The 15,671-nt window shown below is 40.8% G+C and overlaps 1 pseudogene; it reads right to left on the bottom strand.

The window, feature by feature from the left end:
* Positions 1-2,493: 2,493 nt before the first annotated feature.
* Positions 2,494-7,464, bottom strand: LOC132012038 (heterogeneous nuclear ribonucleoprotein A1-like; annotated as a pseudogene).
* Positions 7,465-15,671: the final 8,207 nt, after the last annotated feature.

The raw sequence follows: 15,671 nt of genomic DNA, 5'->3' as shown, positions 1-15,671 counted from the left end.
GGACGCCTGGGTGGCTCTGTGGGTTAAAGCCTCTGCCTTTGGCTCAGGTCGTGATCCCAGGGTCTCAGGGTCCTGGGATCAAGCCCCACATCCAGCTCTCTGCTTGGCAGGGAGACTGCTTCCCTTCCTCTCTCTCTGCCTGCCTCTCTGCCTACTTGTGATCTCTGTCTGTCAAATAAATAAACAAACAAAAAAAAAAAACTTTAAAAAAAATGACATCCTAAACTCCTCTGGCTAAGAATTTTCTTGCCTGGGGAATTAAGCATGTCACAAGATGGTAAAGGTTGTTTTATGACATGAAATGTAAGTATTCTTTTGTCTTAAAATGATTTTCAGTTTCATTAGTTTATTTATATGAAACCCCTAAAATATATTAAGTTTCAAATCTCAAGTGAATGATTCAGCAACACATTTGTAAGTAGATGAAGACCCTAGTCAATCTATATTTACTAAGTCCCCATTTTCCTCGATACTGTCCCCATGACATGCTGAAGAAAAAGGATTCTGCAAATATAAGCCACTTCCTAATACACCATCGTGTTCATAATGAAAGCAAATTTTAACTACTGGGAGCAAGGACCAGAGAACAGTAGAGAAAGATGATTTTTGCCAGTCAGTGAGAAAACTTGACAAAATTTCAGATCTCCTGACAGTTCATCCTTCAATGATCTTTCAGAGTTTAGAATGCAACTCTTGTATAAAAACTATATAAAGATTTCCTCTCACATTTCAAAATGAGCCCTTAAGCTCCCCTAGGAGCCATTATAAAAAGGTAGTAACAGTCATGGTTGGTCTCACTCCATCCTTTTGGATTTCAAAAATCTCTCTTCCTTCCCTGGTTCTGGAATAGATCTAGTTTTGCCACCAATATCTCTTTAGTGGGTTGAGGAGAAAGGGGTGAAGGATACCTTAACAGAATACTTATTATGCACAAGGCATTTTATATTGAAATTTAGAAACATTCCTATTCTTAAAGTTTCTCAAAAGGAACTTTTGGTAAAAAAAAAAAAATAATAATAATAATAAATAAATAAATAAAAATAAAAATAGAATAAAAACCTAGAAGAAAACAATTCTCATCTACTCCCCTATCCCCACCCTCTACCCACTGCCCCACGCCCCAAAATAAATTTACAGAATATAGGGCTCTGATCTAAGAGCATAACTTTGGTTGAGCTTATAAGGCATCAGTCCTTTTTTCCCTTTATTCAACTACCCCCCCCCCAACCCTTTTCAGAACCTCAACATTTTCCCTTGTCACTTTGTTTCCTTTTTCCCTTCAGCATATCTACCCCCTCTACTTCTTCAGGGGCAAAAACCATAGCGCAGCCTGGTAAGATAAAAAGCTATACAGTGTTCAATGCATCACTCCTGTTTAAACCCATGTCTCATCCAAAAAAGAAAAAAAAAGTATATATTTTATTAAAAAAAAAAACTCTAATGAGCCAATGCCAACTGGTATTTTCCCCTTTCCCACAAAAGGCAGGGAGTTGTTCTGCTTCATCTCCTGGCTGGATTAAAAATGCACTGGCGTTCCAGATATACCGTGGGAAATAAGAAAGACATATCAAGAAGGAGTCAGAAGATCAACAGCTCCTTGAAAAGTAGAGGTCAAGGTGCTTAAATCAACTAATTCCTTTCTCCCTTCAGTTAAATCAGTAACAGGTATAATTTAAATGTATCTGTTCTAAGAAGCACAAAGCACTATCAAATTAAAATATTTTGAAATCACAGATGCTGTTTGAAGACAGAGCTAAAAGCTGTGGAAAGGATTGATGCGGAGGGAGAGAATCTTCCAGAGAATCTTGCTTTTCTTTTTTGACTTGGGGAAAGTAATAAATAAATTAGAATGAAAGTGGAGATGAAATAAAAGAGAAAACAGTGCCCATGAAAAACATTTTCCGGGCACCTGGGTGGCTCAGTGGGTTAAGCCTCTTCCTTCAGCTCAGGTTATGATCCCAGTGTCCTGGGATAGACCCCGACATCAGGCTCTCTGCTCAGCAGGGAGCCTGCTTCCTCTCCTCTCTCTGCCTGCCTCTCTGCCTACTTGTGATCTCTGTCTGTCAAATAAATAAATAAATAATCTTTTAAAAGGTTAAAAAAAATTTCCTAGGAAATAAAGGCACTGGCAAGGAAAATGGAAATAGAAGACATATCCCTACCTGAAGATAAGCTAATATGATAACAACATATATACAAGTAAACTCCAGTGCTGAAATTCATAAACCACACATTACGTCTTTACAGGAACACTTCTAGTACTTCTAGTTACTTTAAGCTGTGTTCACATCTACTTTTAAAGCAAATAAATGAATTCCATCCTTCTTTGAGGATTAATTGATGGGTATAAACTTTTACTGGGTGGATTAGAAGTAGAACTCCAGTTTTTTTCCCCAAACCAACTAGAGTAGAACATCAATGGGGAATTAATTTTAAGCCACTGAAACCAAACGGTCAGAGGCAAGTTTAAGCTTACATGCTGGATGTGAACTACTAGCACTCTTTGTCAGTTGTAACCTTGTACTGTGTTAGGGTGCTGGTGATGAAGGTAGGTGTGATGCTGAGAAGCTTGTCAACTGAAATGTCCTTTTCTTTGGAGATGTCTAAGGGAAGGTTCCCTTCATGGGAGAAGGAAAAAAGAGGTGCTGCCATTTGGTCAAGAGGAAGGAAAGGAAGAAGAATGCATTTGTTTCTTGTTAACACAAAGGAGTCATACAGATTTGAGTTCAACTCTGAACTTCCCAAGAAATGCAAAAATATAAGAAGCACCCACATCACAGATTTTGTCGTGAAGGTGAAATCAGATGATGTGTAAAGAGCCTGTTGTTGGCACACAGCAAGCCTTCAAAAACTGTGTCTTCTCTTCCCAAAAAGGGTAGGAGAAAAGAAGAATCACCACAGGGGTACAATTTCGACTCCCCAGATCTAGATCTCCACAGGAAGTTACTTCCTGAGAGAGTGACCCTGCCTCTGCGCACTGGCCCAGCGCCCCCAAATCCTCGACTATGGTGGTCCCTGATCCCAGCGGGAAGGAGCCACCCCACTCACCTGTGAGGCTGCTGATGATAAGCTGGAACTGTCTGCGGCACGGCACTGTCCGCCTCTTATAGGAAGCGGGAGTCTTAGCGGGCCAATAGGCGCCCGAGGCGGCTGGGAAGCAGCCAATGAGAATGGAGTTTGCCTGCAGGGCGGGGGCGAGTCGGCCCGGAGCTGACCGCGGCTTGGTGCTGACGGTCCCCGCCAGCCTGCACCCTTAGTCTTTAGATATATGCGACTCGTGTTTTAATTAAGCTAATGCCAGGCCATTCTTAACTACATAAGCCTAATATTAAACAACCCAGCGCTGGAAATTCCCTCCAAACCAAGATGACATCTATTAACATAATGACCTTCTATAGGCTTATCTGTTTCTCCCGGTGGGCACCAAAGCAGGAATTCCCCCCTCCTCCCCCATGTCTCTGTGCTTCTGGTTTGATAGCCCAGCCCTACTTCACCATTCTTTTGGTGGCTTCCCTTGTTCCTTGAGGAAGAGCAATATTTTAAATTATTAGAAAGGAAGAGCTCAACAGGCTTCCAATTAAAGAAATGTTAAAGTTGCTAGCAGATGAGAATGCTTTATGAGCAGAAAAAATGTTTGAACAGCATGGCACAAAAGCCAAATATTTGGACTAGGTTATTTATTGGTTGAGTGCTCAGTCCCTTAGATCCTTTCCCAAAGGACTATGTATGTAACACATTATATTGTAGGATATTTTCCTTCATTTTTAAAGTCACATTTATTAATGTATAATTTACATACAGTAAAATCCCCCCTTTGGAGATGTACAGTTCTGCGTGTTTTGACAAACACATACAGTTGTGTAACCACCAAACAAAATATAGAACATTTCCATCACCTCAAAGAAAGTCCCCTCGTTTCAATCCTTCCTCTATGTTCAGAGCAGGCAATGCAGCATCTTTGACTCTCCCTCTGACTTGCCTGCCTCACTTTATAAGGACCTTTGTGATTACTTTGTGCCACCCAGATAACCCAGGATAATCTTCCCATCTCAGAATCCTTAATCACATCTGCAAAGTCCCTTTTGCCATGAAAAAATAACATATTCATAGGTTACAAAGATTAAGACATGGACACCTCTTGCCAAAATTAGAAGTTTTTGAGTGGTATCCAGATGGGAAATGGTCTTTTTCCTTATGTTTGTACTACTTTCTAGATCTGTGAAAATCTTTTTTCTTTAAGATTATTTATTTATTTGAGAGAAAGAGTGCATGCATGAGCAGCGGGGAGGAGCAGGGGGAGAGGCAGACTCCCTGTTGAGCAGGGACCCCCAACATGGGGCTTGATCCCAGGACCCTGAGATCATGACCCGAGCCAAAGGCAGAAGCTTAATGACTGAGTCACCCAGGCATCCCAAGATCTGTGAAAATCTTTGGCAAGGAGTTTTCTGATCCAGAGATGTGCTTTTTGAGATATTAAAAGTACTGATTCAATAGATGGAGGAATACTCCATTGCACTCCCTGGATCTTCAGCAGGACATATTTGAGAGGGACACATCCCAATTTCCTGTTTCTCATATGCTAACCTGCCCTGGGGGTATCTGTGGATTGGTCCTCCTTGATCTTTACCAGCTCTTCCTCTTCTTCCCCCCAGATTCTTCTGAGAACCCCAAGGTTCTTCTGAGCAAGGATCTAGGCCTTCTCCTCTCAGTCTATACCCTTTTCCTTACCAATGTTATCACCTCTCCTGTTTTTAAATGCTCTTGATATGCTAACAATTCCAAAATATATAGTCCAAGACCAAACCTTCCTTATGAACTCCAGACCTTTATATCCAATAGCTTATTTTATTCTCTACCTCCATAACACATTGGCATCTTGACGTCTCCAAAAGAGGACCTGGGAAAGTAGCAAGTGTTGATGAGGACGTGGAGGATACGCAAATTGTCGCTTGCTGCTGGTGGGAATATAAAGTGATTCGGCCATTGTGGAAAACAGTTTGGGTTCCTCAAAAAGTTAAACAAAGAATTAACGTATGACTTGGTAATTCCACACCTAGGTATACACTCAAAAGAAATGAAAACAGAATCTAAGCAAATCCTTATACACCAATGTTTACAGCAACACTAATCACAATAGCTGAAAGGCAGACACAAAAGTCCATCCAAATGTCTGTAAATGGATAAATGGATAAACAAACTATGGTATATACATACAATGAAATACTGTCCTGCCATAAAAAACAGGGAAGTACCGGGCTGCCTGGGTGGATCAGTGGGTTAAGCCTCTGCCTTTGGCTCAGGTCATGATCTCAGAGTCCTGGGATCAAGCCCCGAATCGGGCTCTCTGCTCGGCAGGGAGACAGCATCCCCCTCTCTCTCTCTGCCTACTTGTGATCTCTGTCTGTCAAGTAAATAATTAAAGTCTTTAAAAAAAAAAAAAAAACCAGGGAAGTACAAACACATGCTACAACCTGAATGAGCCTGGAAAACGTTATACAATCTGAAAGACAGACACGAAAGGTCACACTATTGTACAATTCAATTCATAGAAAATATCCACAATAGGTAAATCCATAGAAACAGAATGCATTGTGGTGGCTGCCGAGGGCAGAGAGGGGGAGATTAGGAGTAACCATTTAGTGGGTACAGGGTTTTATTTTGGGATGATGGAAATGTCTTGGGACTAAACAGAGATAGTGGTTACACAACATTGTCAAAGTACTAAATGCATTGCTCAGTTTAAAATGGTTAATTTTATGTTATATGAATTTCATACCAATAAGAAAAGATCTCCCTGACTGCCTCAAGTCTCTTTTCTTCCTGCTTTTGCTTCTTTTTCATCTCCTTCACCCCACAATGACTAAATTTGATCTCTTCTACCTCTAATATATACTTGAACTCATCTACTCCTCTCTATCTCCTCTGCCACTAAGCCAGTCCAATCCAACACCATCTTGTCTCTGAAATATTGCAATTATCTCTTCACTGGTTCTTTTTTCTTCCTCCATTCTCATTTTTAAACTACACCAAGAACTACTGTTGAGTCTACACAATCATTTTTGCCACACTTTACAAATGCAAACAACAAATATGTCACTACACCGACCATAACCATAAAATGGCTCCCCATTATTCATAGGATGAAGTTTACTTATATTTTTTAAGACACATCTAAATGATCAGACTATTACATTTAGCAATCAACAGCATGGGTGCAAAAAAAAAAAAACCTACATTAAAACCCTTTGTTGGAATACTTTACATTTTCCACAGAATAGATACTAAAATAACCTGCTATACAATAGATACTAAAATAACCTGCTATACAATTAGTCACAAACACCGTCCTTGAGTTTTTACCCAGACACATGAGGATTGTCTAAAGCATGCCTTCTTTGTAGCAGTTCAGCCCTGCCCCCACGCTGCTAGGCTGAGTGGACAAATCTGTTGTAACAGATTTGTAATAGCTTCCCTGTTCCTTCTCTGGCTCTCTTCTCTGCTACCCTTTGTTTCCTGACAGCAATGAAAACCTCCTGTCACTGCTGTCCCTCCTGCTGCTGCTGCTGCAGCCGCCACTGCCACCTTGATTTAATGGTCTGGCAAAGTATTGGCCTCCACCACCACAGGGCCCAGAGCTTCTGTCTCCAAAATTTCCTCATTTCAAGGGTCCATACTTTGAAGATTGATTGTTGTAGTTGCCAAAATCATTATAGTTTCTGCCACCTCCAAAGCTGTTTCCATCATCACCAAATCTGTTACAGCCGTCGCCAGGGCCCCATATCCATCCCCACCTCACCCGCCACCCACTGAAATTCCCTCCACAACCAAAGTTGTCACTCCAACCAAAACCACCTCCATGACCTCCACCAAAGTTTCCAGAACCACTTTGACCTCTCTCAGTGAAAGAAGCACTAATCTCTTGCTTAGTTAGGACTCTCCTTACTTCACAGTGGTGGCCATTCACAGTATGAGAATTTTGAATGACGGTCTTGTCTACAAAGTCATGGTCATCAAATGTTACAAAAGCAAAGCCTCTCTTTCTGCCACTGTTTCCATCAATTGTGATTTCAATCACTTCAAATTTCCCCTACTGTCCAAAATAATCTCTTAGATGATGCACTTCAGTGTCTTCCTAATGCCACCAACAAAAATCTTTCTCATGGTTAAGTGGGCACCAGGTCTTTGAGAATCTTAAGACAGCCCTCTTTGTTTCCACACTCTTCTGTCCACCTTGTATGGCCTTGCATTCATGGCGGCATCCGCCTCCTCCACAGGAGCAGAGGTGACAAACCCAAAGCCTCTGGAGGGTTTGGTGTTTGGATCTCTCATATTCACACAGCCTGCAGGCGTTCTCCATTGCTCAAAATTGCTCCTCAGATGTGCATTGGTTGTTTCAAAGCTCCAACTTCTGATGAAGTGCTTCCCCAGCTTTTCAGGCTCTTTGGGAGACTCTGGCTTAGACATGACAGCAGTGGGAGGGAAGACTTTAACTCTCCGTACTCAGCGGCATCCGCAGGCTGGAAGACGGGGGATGAACTTTTAAAGTCTTTTTCATCAACTGCAAAGACATCCAATCTGGCCCTAATGCAACTCTCTAGCTTGTTACCCTATCACTCTCCATTCCTTCACCGCATTCCATCCACCGTTCTGTTCTAGACTTCTCTGCAAAGCTCCTTCCCACTTCAGGCCCTTCCCACATGCTTACCCTGAAGATCTCTACCCTCACAGGCCAACTCTGTCTCCTTACCTGATTATCTTGTCCCATCCTTTATTTAGATTTTCACTTCAGGGTCAATATCTTCCCTGAAGTAAACTATCCCCCCGTCTAAGTTAGGTTCGCCGCTTGGCCCTTCCTCACACCCCGCCCTTTTACTCTAGAGCACTTACAGCAAGTTATTACCCAGGTAGTTGTGTGGCTTCACTTACTGATACCTCCCACAAGGCAAAAATTGTTTCTTGTTTTTGTTATTGTTGTGGGCTTTTTTTGATAAATCTCCATTGGCTATCCCAGTGCCTGGCACATAGTAATCTCTCGATACGTCTTTTCAACTCATGACAACTGAATGATAGAAGCTATGTTGTGTGCATATGTGCAGTCTGGCATTTCTGTAGACCTCATTCCCACTTGTGCGTACTGCCAGACTGCCTTCCAGAAAGATGATACCAACTTCCATCCCTACTTCCAAGAATATAAAACGACATCCTCACCCCAACAAACGGTGGATGCTATTCATTTTAATTTCGATAATCCGAGTAGCAAAGACAAATATCTAATTTTTAATTAGCATTTTTGTAATTACTAACAGAGCTGAGCATCCTTTCAGACATCTGTTCACTTGTGAATTTCCTGTACTGCTCATTCTTTAATGGGTTATTTTTTTCTTATTGATAAGCAGGAGCTCTCCAGATATTATGGATGGTAACTATTTATGCATCACCCTCACCCAAGCCTTTCATGTCTTTAAAGTCATTTCAGATATCTTATACTTTACAATGGTTTTGTTTTTATAAAGTCAAGTCAGTCTTTTATGCTGCAATTTAAAGGAGCCCCTGGTCACTGCCTTCTCCCTTGTTGCAGTTCTTAGGTGGACAGGGGGAGATTAGTTGTGGGTGCGGGGCACAAGAAGTTAGGAGTGGAATGGAGTGCCTGGGTCGCTCAGTGGGTTAAAACCTCTGCCTTTGGCTCAGGTCATGATCCCAGTTTTCTGGGATGGAGCCCTGCATTGGGAATCTCTGCTCAGCAGGGAGCCTGCTTCCATCCCCCACCCCCTCTGCCTACCTCTCTGCCTACTTGTGATCTCTGTCTGTCAAATAAATAAAATATTAAAAAAAAAAAAAAAAGAAGGCAGGAAGCAGGGAGACTGGCTGAAAGGCTATTGAAGGGGTCCAGCTGAGATAAGATGCTGCCTATGAGCAGAGTGCAGCTGAAGAGAATGAAGAACCTACAACCGAGGATGTCCTTCACAGGTGGAGTCAACAGGATCAGCTGATGGCGGGGGGGGGGGGTGGCTGGTTGGGGAAACGGAGTTTCAAGGATAATTTATAGGCTCTTTACATGGCAGCTGGGTAGATTATTGTTGCACTTACTGAGATGCAGATGGTGGAGGGGGAGCAGGTTTGGTAAGGTGGAGAAAATTAAGGCTTGTTTTGGACGTTCTAAGTTTGATATGCCCCCTTGCTATCCAGATGAATCATGTCATGTAGGCATACGCGATGGGAGTCTAAAATTCCCAAAGAGACCATGGACATAGAAATAAATGTAGAAGTCATTGGTATAATGACCATACATAAAGATAGTGCATAAAATCACAGGGCTAGGTGAAATTTCCTCAGGAGAAAATGTATCAAGAGATAAGAAAGAGGGGTGTGTGGGTGGCTCAGTGGGTTAAAGCCTCTGCCTTCTGCTCAGGTGATGATCCCAGGGTCCTGGGATCGAGCCCCGCATCGGGCTCTCTGCTCAAGTGGGGAACCTGCTTCCCTTCTCTCTCTGCCTGCCTCTCTGCCTACTTGTGATCTGTCAAATAAATAAATAAAATCTTAAAAAAAAAAAGGGGGGGAGATAAGAAAGAGGCCCAAAACTGGGCCCTGGAGCATGCCAATGTTCAGAAGCTAAGAAAAGAAGGACAAGGAGGCTGAAGGGATGACACCAGGGAGGGAGAAAACGCAGGTGAACATGGTATCCGAGAGCCAAGAGGAGAAAGTGTTTTAAAAAAGAAAAGGACTTTAAAAGAAAGAAAGAAAGGAAAGAACTGTCTGTTGCCTTTAATGCTACTTCAAGTGAAGGACAGAACTATAACCTGGGCTCGGCAACAGGGAAGTCACTGGGATCCCCGAAAAGGGCAGTTGTCAGTGGTATGGAACACAGAGAATCCAGTTTACACGAGCAGAGGTGAGATCAGGCCAGAGCCAACTCTTTCAGAGGAGTTTTGTTGTAGAGGAGCAGAAACAATGTGCTTGCAGCTGGAGGGGGATGTGGGGTAACGGGAGCAATCTTTGGTTATTGTTAAGATAGGAAATACTACAAAAAAAAGATAGGAAATACTAAAGAAAAAAGGATCTTGTAGGGCAGAAGAACTAGATGATTTAGAAAGTGGGAGAATAATTATAGGAGAGAAGTCCATCCTACTGATCTCATTGGTTCTACTTTTTTTATTGTGTTATGTTAGTCAGCATACAGTACATCATTAGCTTTTGATGTAGTAGTGTTCCATGATTCATTGTTTGCATATAAAACCCAGTCCCCCATGCAATCGTGCTCTGATACCCATCACAAGGCTCACCCACTCTAATAGGTCACCGGTATACATCATATCCTCTGAAAAGGCACCTGAAAAAAACAGCCCTTTTAAAATAAGTGATCATCATAAAAGTCAGCATGGTGGTTTATTTTGGGGGAAGGCATATAGGCAGACATCCGGCTGACTGGCAAAGTTCTATTTCATGCACTAGGTGATGGATATGGGAGTATTTGCTTTTTAATAATTCCATAAGATGCACATTGGTTTTATGCAGTTTTCTGTTTTTGTGCTTTACTTGTAAAAAAAAGATTAATGAAAAACAAACTGTATAAAAATAATAGTATTTTTAATCTTTTCTTTTTAATATTTGTACCTTGTATCTGTTTTTCGTCCTACTGTATTAGGTAGGGTAGTCAGAACAATGCTTAATAATTCTTAATGTTTTGTTCCAGGCTTTAATGGCAATATTTCTAATGTTTTAATTAAGAATCATATTTGCTATAGGTATCATGTTTTCTTTTATTTCAGACTACAGAGGGATTTTTCTCAGAAACAGATGTTAAATTTTATCAAGTGAATTATTGGCACTCACTGAAATGATGACATAGCTCGTCTTTTTTTAAATCTATTAATCTATTAAAAGATTTCCTAATGTTAAATATTTGTAAGATAAACTCACCTTGATCATTATATATATATATATATATATATATATATATATATATATCTTTTAATATGGTGCTAAATTTTATTTGCTGACATTTTTGCCTATAATTTTTGCATCCATATTAATAGAAAAACTGGCCTGTAGTTTTCTTTTTGTATGACTGTTCTTAACCAGCTCTGTTAACAGGGTTTTTTAATCTCTGTAGAATTAATTTAGAAATTTCCCACCATTTTCTGTTGCCTTGAGACAGAGACAAGGGTTAAATAAAAAAACAAGGTTTTTTTTTACTACCTTTCCAATGTGAATATTCTTAGCCTTTTAAGGTTCTCTACTTCCTTATGAGGTAATTTTAGTATTGAACATTTTCCTAGAAAACTATCCATTATTGAAAGGTTTCCATGCAGTTAGGTTCTTTTAGTTTCTTCCTTATTTTTTTTTTTTCCTTTATTACACTAGAGCACTAGAGTCAGAGAATGTGCCTGTGTGATTTCTGCTTAGGGAAATTTGTAAGGATGTTCTTTGTGGCTCATTACATTATCTAATATTATGGATACTCTATTACATTTGAAGAGAATATGAATTCTTTGTTTGGGGGCACGTACTAATCAGAGTAAGCGATCCTGCAGGAACAAGCTATCCCTTTATTATGTTGAGACAATAAAGGTTTATTTCTCTCTCACTCTAAGTCCAACACCCACTGGGAGACTCTGCAGGGCAGCTCCCCTCCATGTGCTTCTCTGGGTGGGCGGTTAGTCAGGGATGCGGGTAACTTCCATCTTGTGCCTCCACCATCTGTCTACGGCTGTCACCAGAGAGGAAAGAGAGTTGTGAGGTGGCATGCCAGCTCTTAAATGCTTTGGCCCAGAAATGACACTTGTCATTTCTGCTCTCCTTTCATTGGCTACAACTAATCACCATGCCCTTCCTTACCACAAGGCAGCGGTCAAGTCTAGTCTTCCTAGAAGCCCAGGAAGAAGACTGGAACCAAATACAAAGAGCCCAGCTATTTTTTACTATAAGGTACAAAAGTCTATACATGTGTGTGCATTTAGAACATAGGCGTTGAGAACGTGGGCTGTGAGGCCAAAAGCAGTTCTGCCATTTACTTAGCTGGGTGACCTCAGGCAACTTACTTAACTCTTTCATGCCTTGGTTTCTCTGTCTGTAAAATGAAGATGTAATAGCATCCTTGTCTCAAAGGATTGGAATCCTCATTGTTAGCCCTTGAGACAGGCATGCTATTATATTAGTCGTACCACTTGTAAGACAGCCCAGGCGTCCCTTTAAGTTTTTTTTTTTTTTTGCTTTGAATCCTATTTAGTTTTTCGATTCCTGCCCTCTATTTTATCACTTCCCTAGCTTTTCTTGACCCACCCCTTTATTGTGTGTTGTCACGGCTGTCTCCTTTAAACAACATAAAATTTGATTTTCGTCTCAACAGAAAAATCTTTACTTTTAATAATAGGATTTGACACATTCAAATCATGGGTATTAAATGCATTATTTTTTTTCCTTTCACAACCAGATTTTTGCTGGATTGACCAAATTGTCTTTGTGGCCCCCTCTCTCTTCGTAAACCAGTAGTTTAGAAATTCCGTATCTTTTTTCCTTTCTCAATAGTGATTATTCTTGAATGCCTAGTAAACACACTTCAATGTATAAAATCTAATCCTGTCAACACCAAGATTAATCAGTAACTATAACCTTTCTCCTTAACAAGACAAAGAATTTAGAATGCTCTTCTTTCCTCAGTCCACTCTATCTCAAACCTCCCACCGCCTCACTCATTCATTCAACAAATCTTTACTGAGCCTCAAATGTGTGTTGAAATTTTACTTGCAAATTATTAGTACATTAACATTTAGTGATTGCATCAAATACTACATTATCAGTGATGATTTGATCTCAACTAACAATTTTCCTTGTTTATTGGTTCATTGCTGGTAGAGGACATTACTGTTTCTGACTTCTGGATCTATTCCCTCTTCCTCTGTTAACAGAACCTCTTTCTTCTGGGGACTCCCTCTTGACTCCCACACTCAGTCCACTTGCTTTGGATGAACCTGATTCTGTCTCTGCCTACACACTATTAGGACAGTCACATGACTCTACATCAGCCTGGCAGAGGATTGCTAGCCTTTAGCCAGAAGGAAGAAAGGAAGGGCCAGTGATAGTCACATGACCCAATCTGAACCAATAAGAATCAGGCCCAAGAACTTGTTTACAATTAAGAAGAAGAGAAATTCTTTTATCTTTAACCTTGAAGAATGATAGCTAATGAAAGTCACCCAGAGGAGAAGACTTATTGAGAGTGATACCAACATGGAGAAGAGCACTACTGAAAGAGAAAGAGAAAGCAGGACTTAATGACATTGTTTGAATATCTGGAACCAGTCACAGCTGACTTGATCCCTTTTTCATCAAACAAAAGGGTTCTGACCCATAAGTTACTGTTTCTTCTATCCTGTGAACTATTCTTTTATTTTCTTGAAGTAAATCCTTGAAAAACAATTTTCAGAAAGATTGCATGGGTGTTATACCTTCAGAATGATGAAGTCCCAGAACCTAAGTCAGGTTCGGTGGGGTGAGGAGGTTCGGAGCTGATGACTAAAGAAAGAATTCTTAAGACGTCGTTTGTGCAAAATGGTGGTTTATTAAAGCACGGGGACAGGACCCGTGGGCAGGAAGAGCTGCTGCTGCCCCGGGTTGTGAAGGTGGGCATGTTATATACCCCACGGTTGGGGGAGGTGGTGAAGGAATGGGAGATTTCGACAGAGTTCTCACATGCTAGGGAGGGCCTACAAGGTGCCGGGGGGAGTCTTTGCCCTTATGGCTTGATCAATGTCATCTTTAGGTCAGGCACTAACATCAAGATAATGGGGGATTCTTGGTGGGGCATTATGATCTGGCTATCATTTACATTCCTTTCTACCCCAGTCTCCTCCAGTTTATGGTGGGAGGGGGACATTAGGGCTTCAGGAACCAAGAGTTATTTGCCTCTGGAAATTTGTGCTATTGATAAGGTAACCTCCCTGTTTAGGTCTCTAGGACATCTTGTAGAGCAAGGGAGATTCCTGTTCTGCAGGATTGCGATCCCTGCAAGTTAACTATTTATCGTTTTATGGCAATCAGGGGTGCCTGAGGAATGCTACACATATGGAGGGGAGCGGGTGAAGAGGGGGTGCAAGGCGCCAGCTTTTGCTTTGTCCTCAGCCAGCCTCCTGCTCCCTCATCAAGAATACTCATATGACCAAAAGTGTTCCAGTGCTGGAAACTGGCTTTGTCCTTTCATGTGTCTCCTTGGGAAAATAACAAGTAAAACTAATACAGCATTTTGTATGGGGGCAGTTCAATGTTCATGTAATATAGGAAAAGAACTGTACATGGATCATTCTAGGGAAGCGTTTGAGATTAGCGTGTAGCATCATTTTATTTTCACCCCTACAACTATGCTATTTGCATGGCAGTTCAGGAGAGAGGGTAAAGTTGAAATGTATAGTTGTGCAAATACACAGTTTTGCTTAAAATGATGTTTCTGGACCTAACAGTTGACCCACATGCGGGCAACTCCTGTTTCCCCCCATCCTATTTTTAGGTAATGTACATGAAAATTGATGTAAAATGTTTAACCCTATATACATTTTAATTTTTTCTTATTCTTTTTTTTTTAAGATTTTTTTTTTTTAATTTATTTTTGACAGAGATCACAAGCGGGCAGAGAGGCAGGCAGAGAGAGAGAAAGGAGAAAGCAGGCTCCCCAAGGAGCGGAGAACCCGATGTAGGGCTTGATCCCAGGACCCCGGGATCATGATCCGAGCTGAAGGCAGAGGCTTTAATCCACTGAGCCACCCAGGCGCCCCTAATTTTTTCTTATTCTTATGAAGAATAAAAGATTGTAACTTAGCCAGGTGTTTCTGTTATATATATGATTATGTATGTAAATTCTCTAGATTTGGTCTTGGCATATGGGAAGCACTCAGTAATTGCAAGTTTCCTTCCTCTTCCCTTTCCCTGTGGCTCTTCGATACAGAAGAATATCACCACAGACAAGAACATTTATTTTAATATATGTTTTAACTCCAAACCCTTATACAAATACCTCATCAAAGTTTGAAAAGCCATGATAGCATTCATCATCTACACAATTATCTTTTAAAAGTTACAGTCCCAAGATGTTATACTTCTAAAGATGGGAAAGGACATGTTGAATTTTTAGTGGTGAGTTGTTGAGTAATACATTAAATGCGGGTGTATACTGTATGGAATGCATGGAGAACTTTTCTTTTTTGTCCAGTAAGACTGAAGTGCATACAGTATGCACCCTTCAGGGAAAATCATCCTCTGCAAAATTATTCTGAGGACCATCTATAGGGATTTTATTTTAATACCATGCTATACACAAATTGAGGGTCTAAATTGCATACTTTCGGACACTTGGGTGAGGCTCAGTGGGCTAAAGCCTCTACCTTTGGCTCAGGTAATGATCCCAGAGTCCTGGGTTCAAGCCCTGCATCAGGCTCTGTGCTCCATGGGGAGCCTGCTTCCTCCTCTCTCTCTCTCTCTCTCTGCCTGCCTCTCTGCCTACTGGTGATCTCTGTCTGCCAAGTTAATAAATAAAATCTTTAATAAAATAAAATAAAATAAAATGCATACTTTCTAATTGCCTTGTGACTGAAGATTGGTAGAAGGAAGAATTGTTTTGATAATCACAATCCAGTTTATATTTATGATTTAAAAAAAATCCTTTCAGAGGAAAAAAGAATGTT

This window comes from Mustela nigripes, chromosome 1 (genome assembly GCF_022355385.1).
Source record: "Mustela nigripes isolate SB6536 chromosome 1, MUSNIG.SB6536, whole genome shotgun sequence".
Taxonomy (NCBI): domain Eukaryota; kingdom Metazoa; phylum Chordata; class Mammalia; order Carnivora; family Mustelidae; genus Mustela; species Mustela nigripes.
The sequence above is the reverse complement of the archived record's forward strand: the minus strand, read 5'-3'. Positions and strand labels throughout refer to the sequence as shown.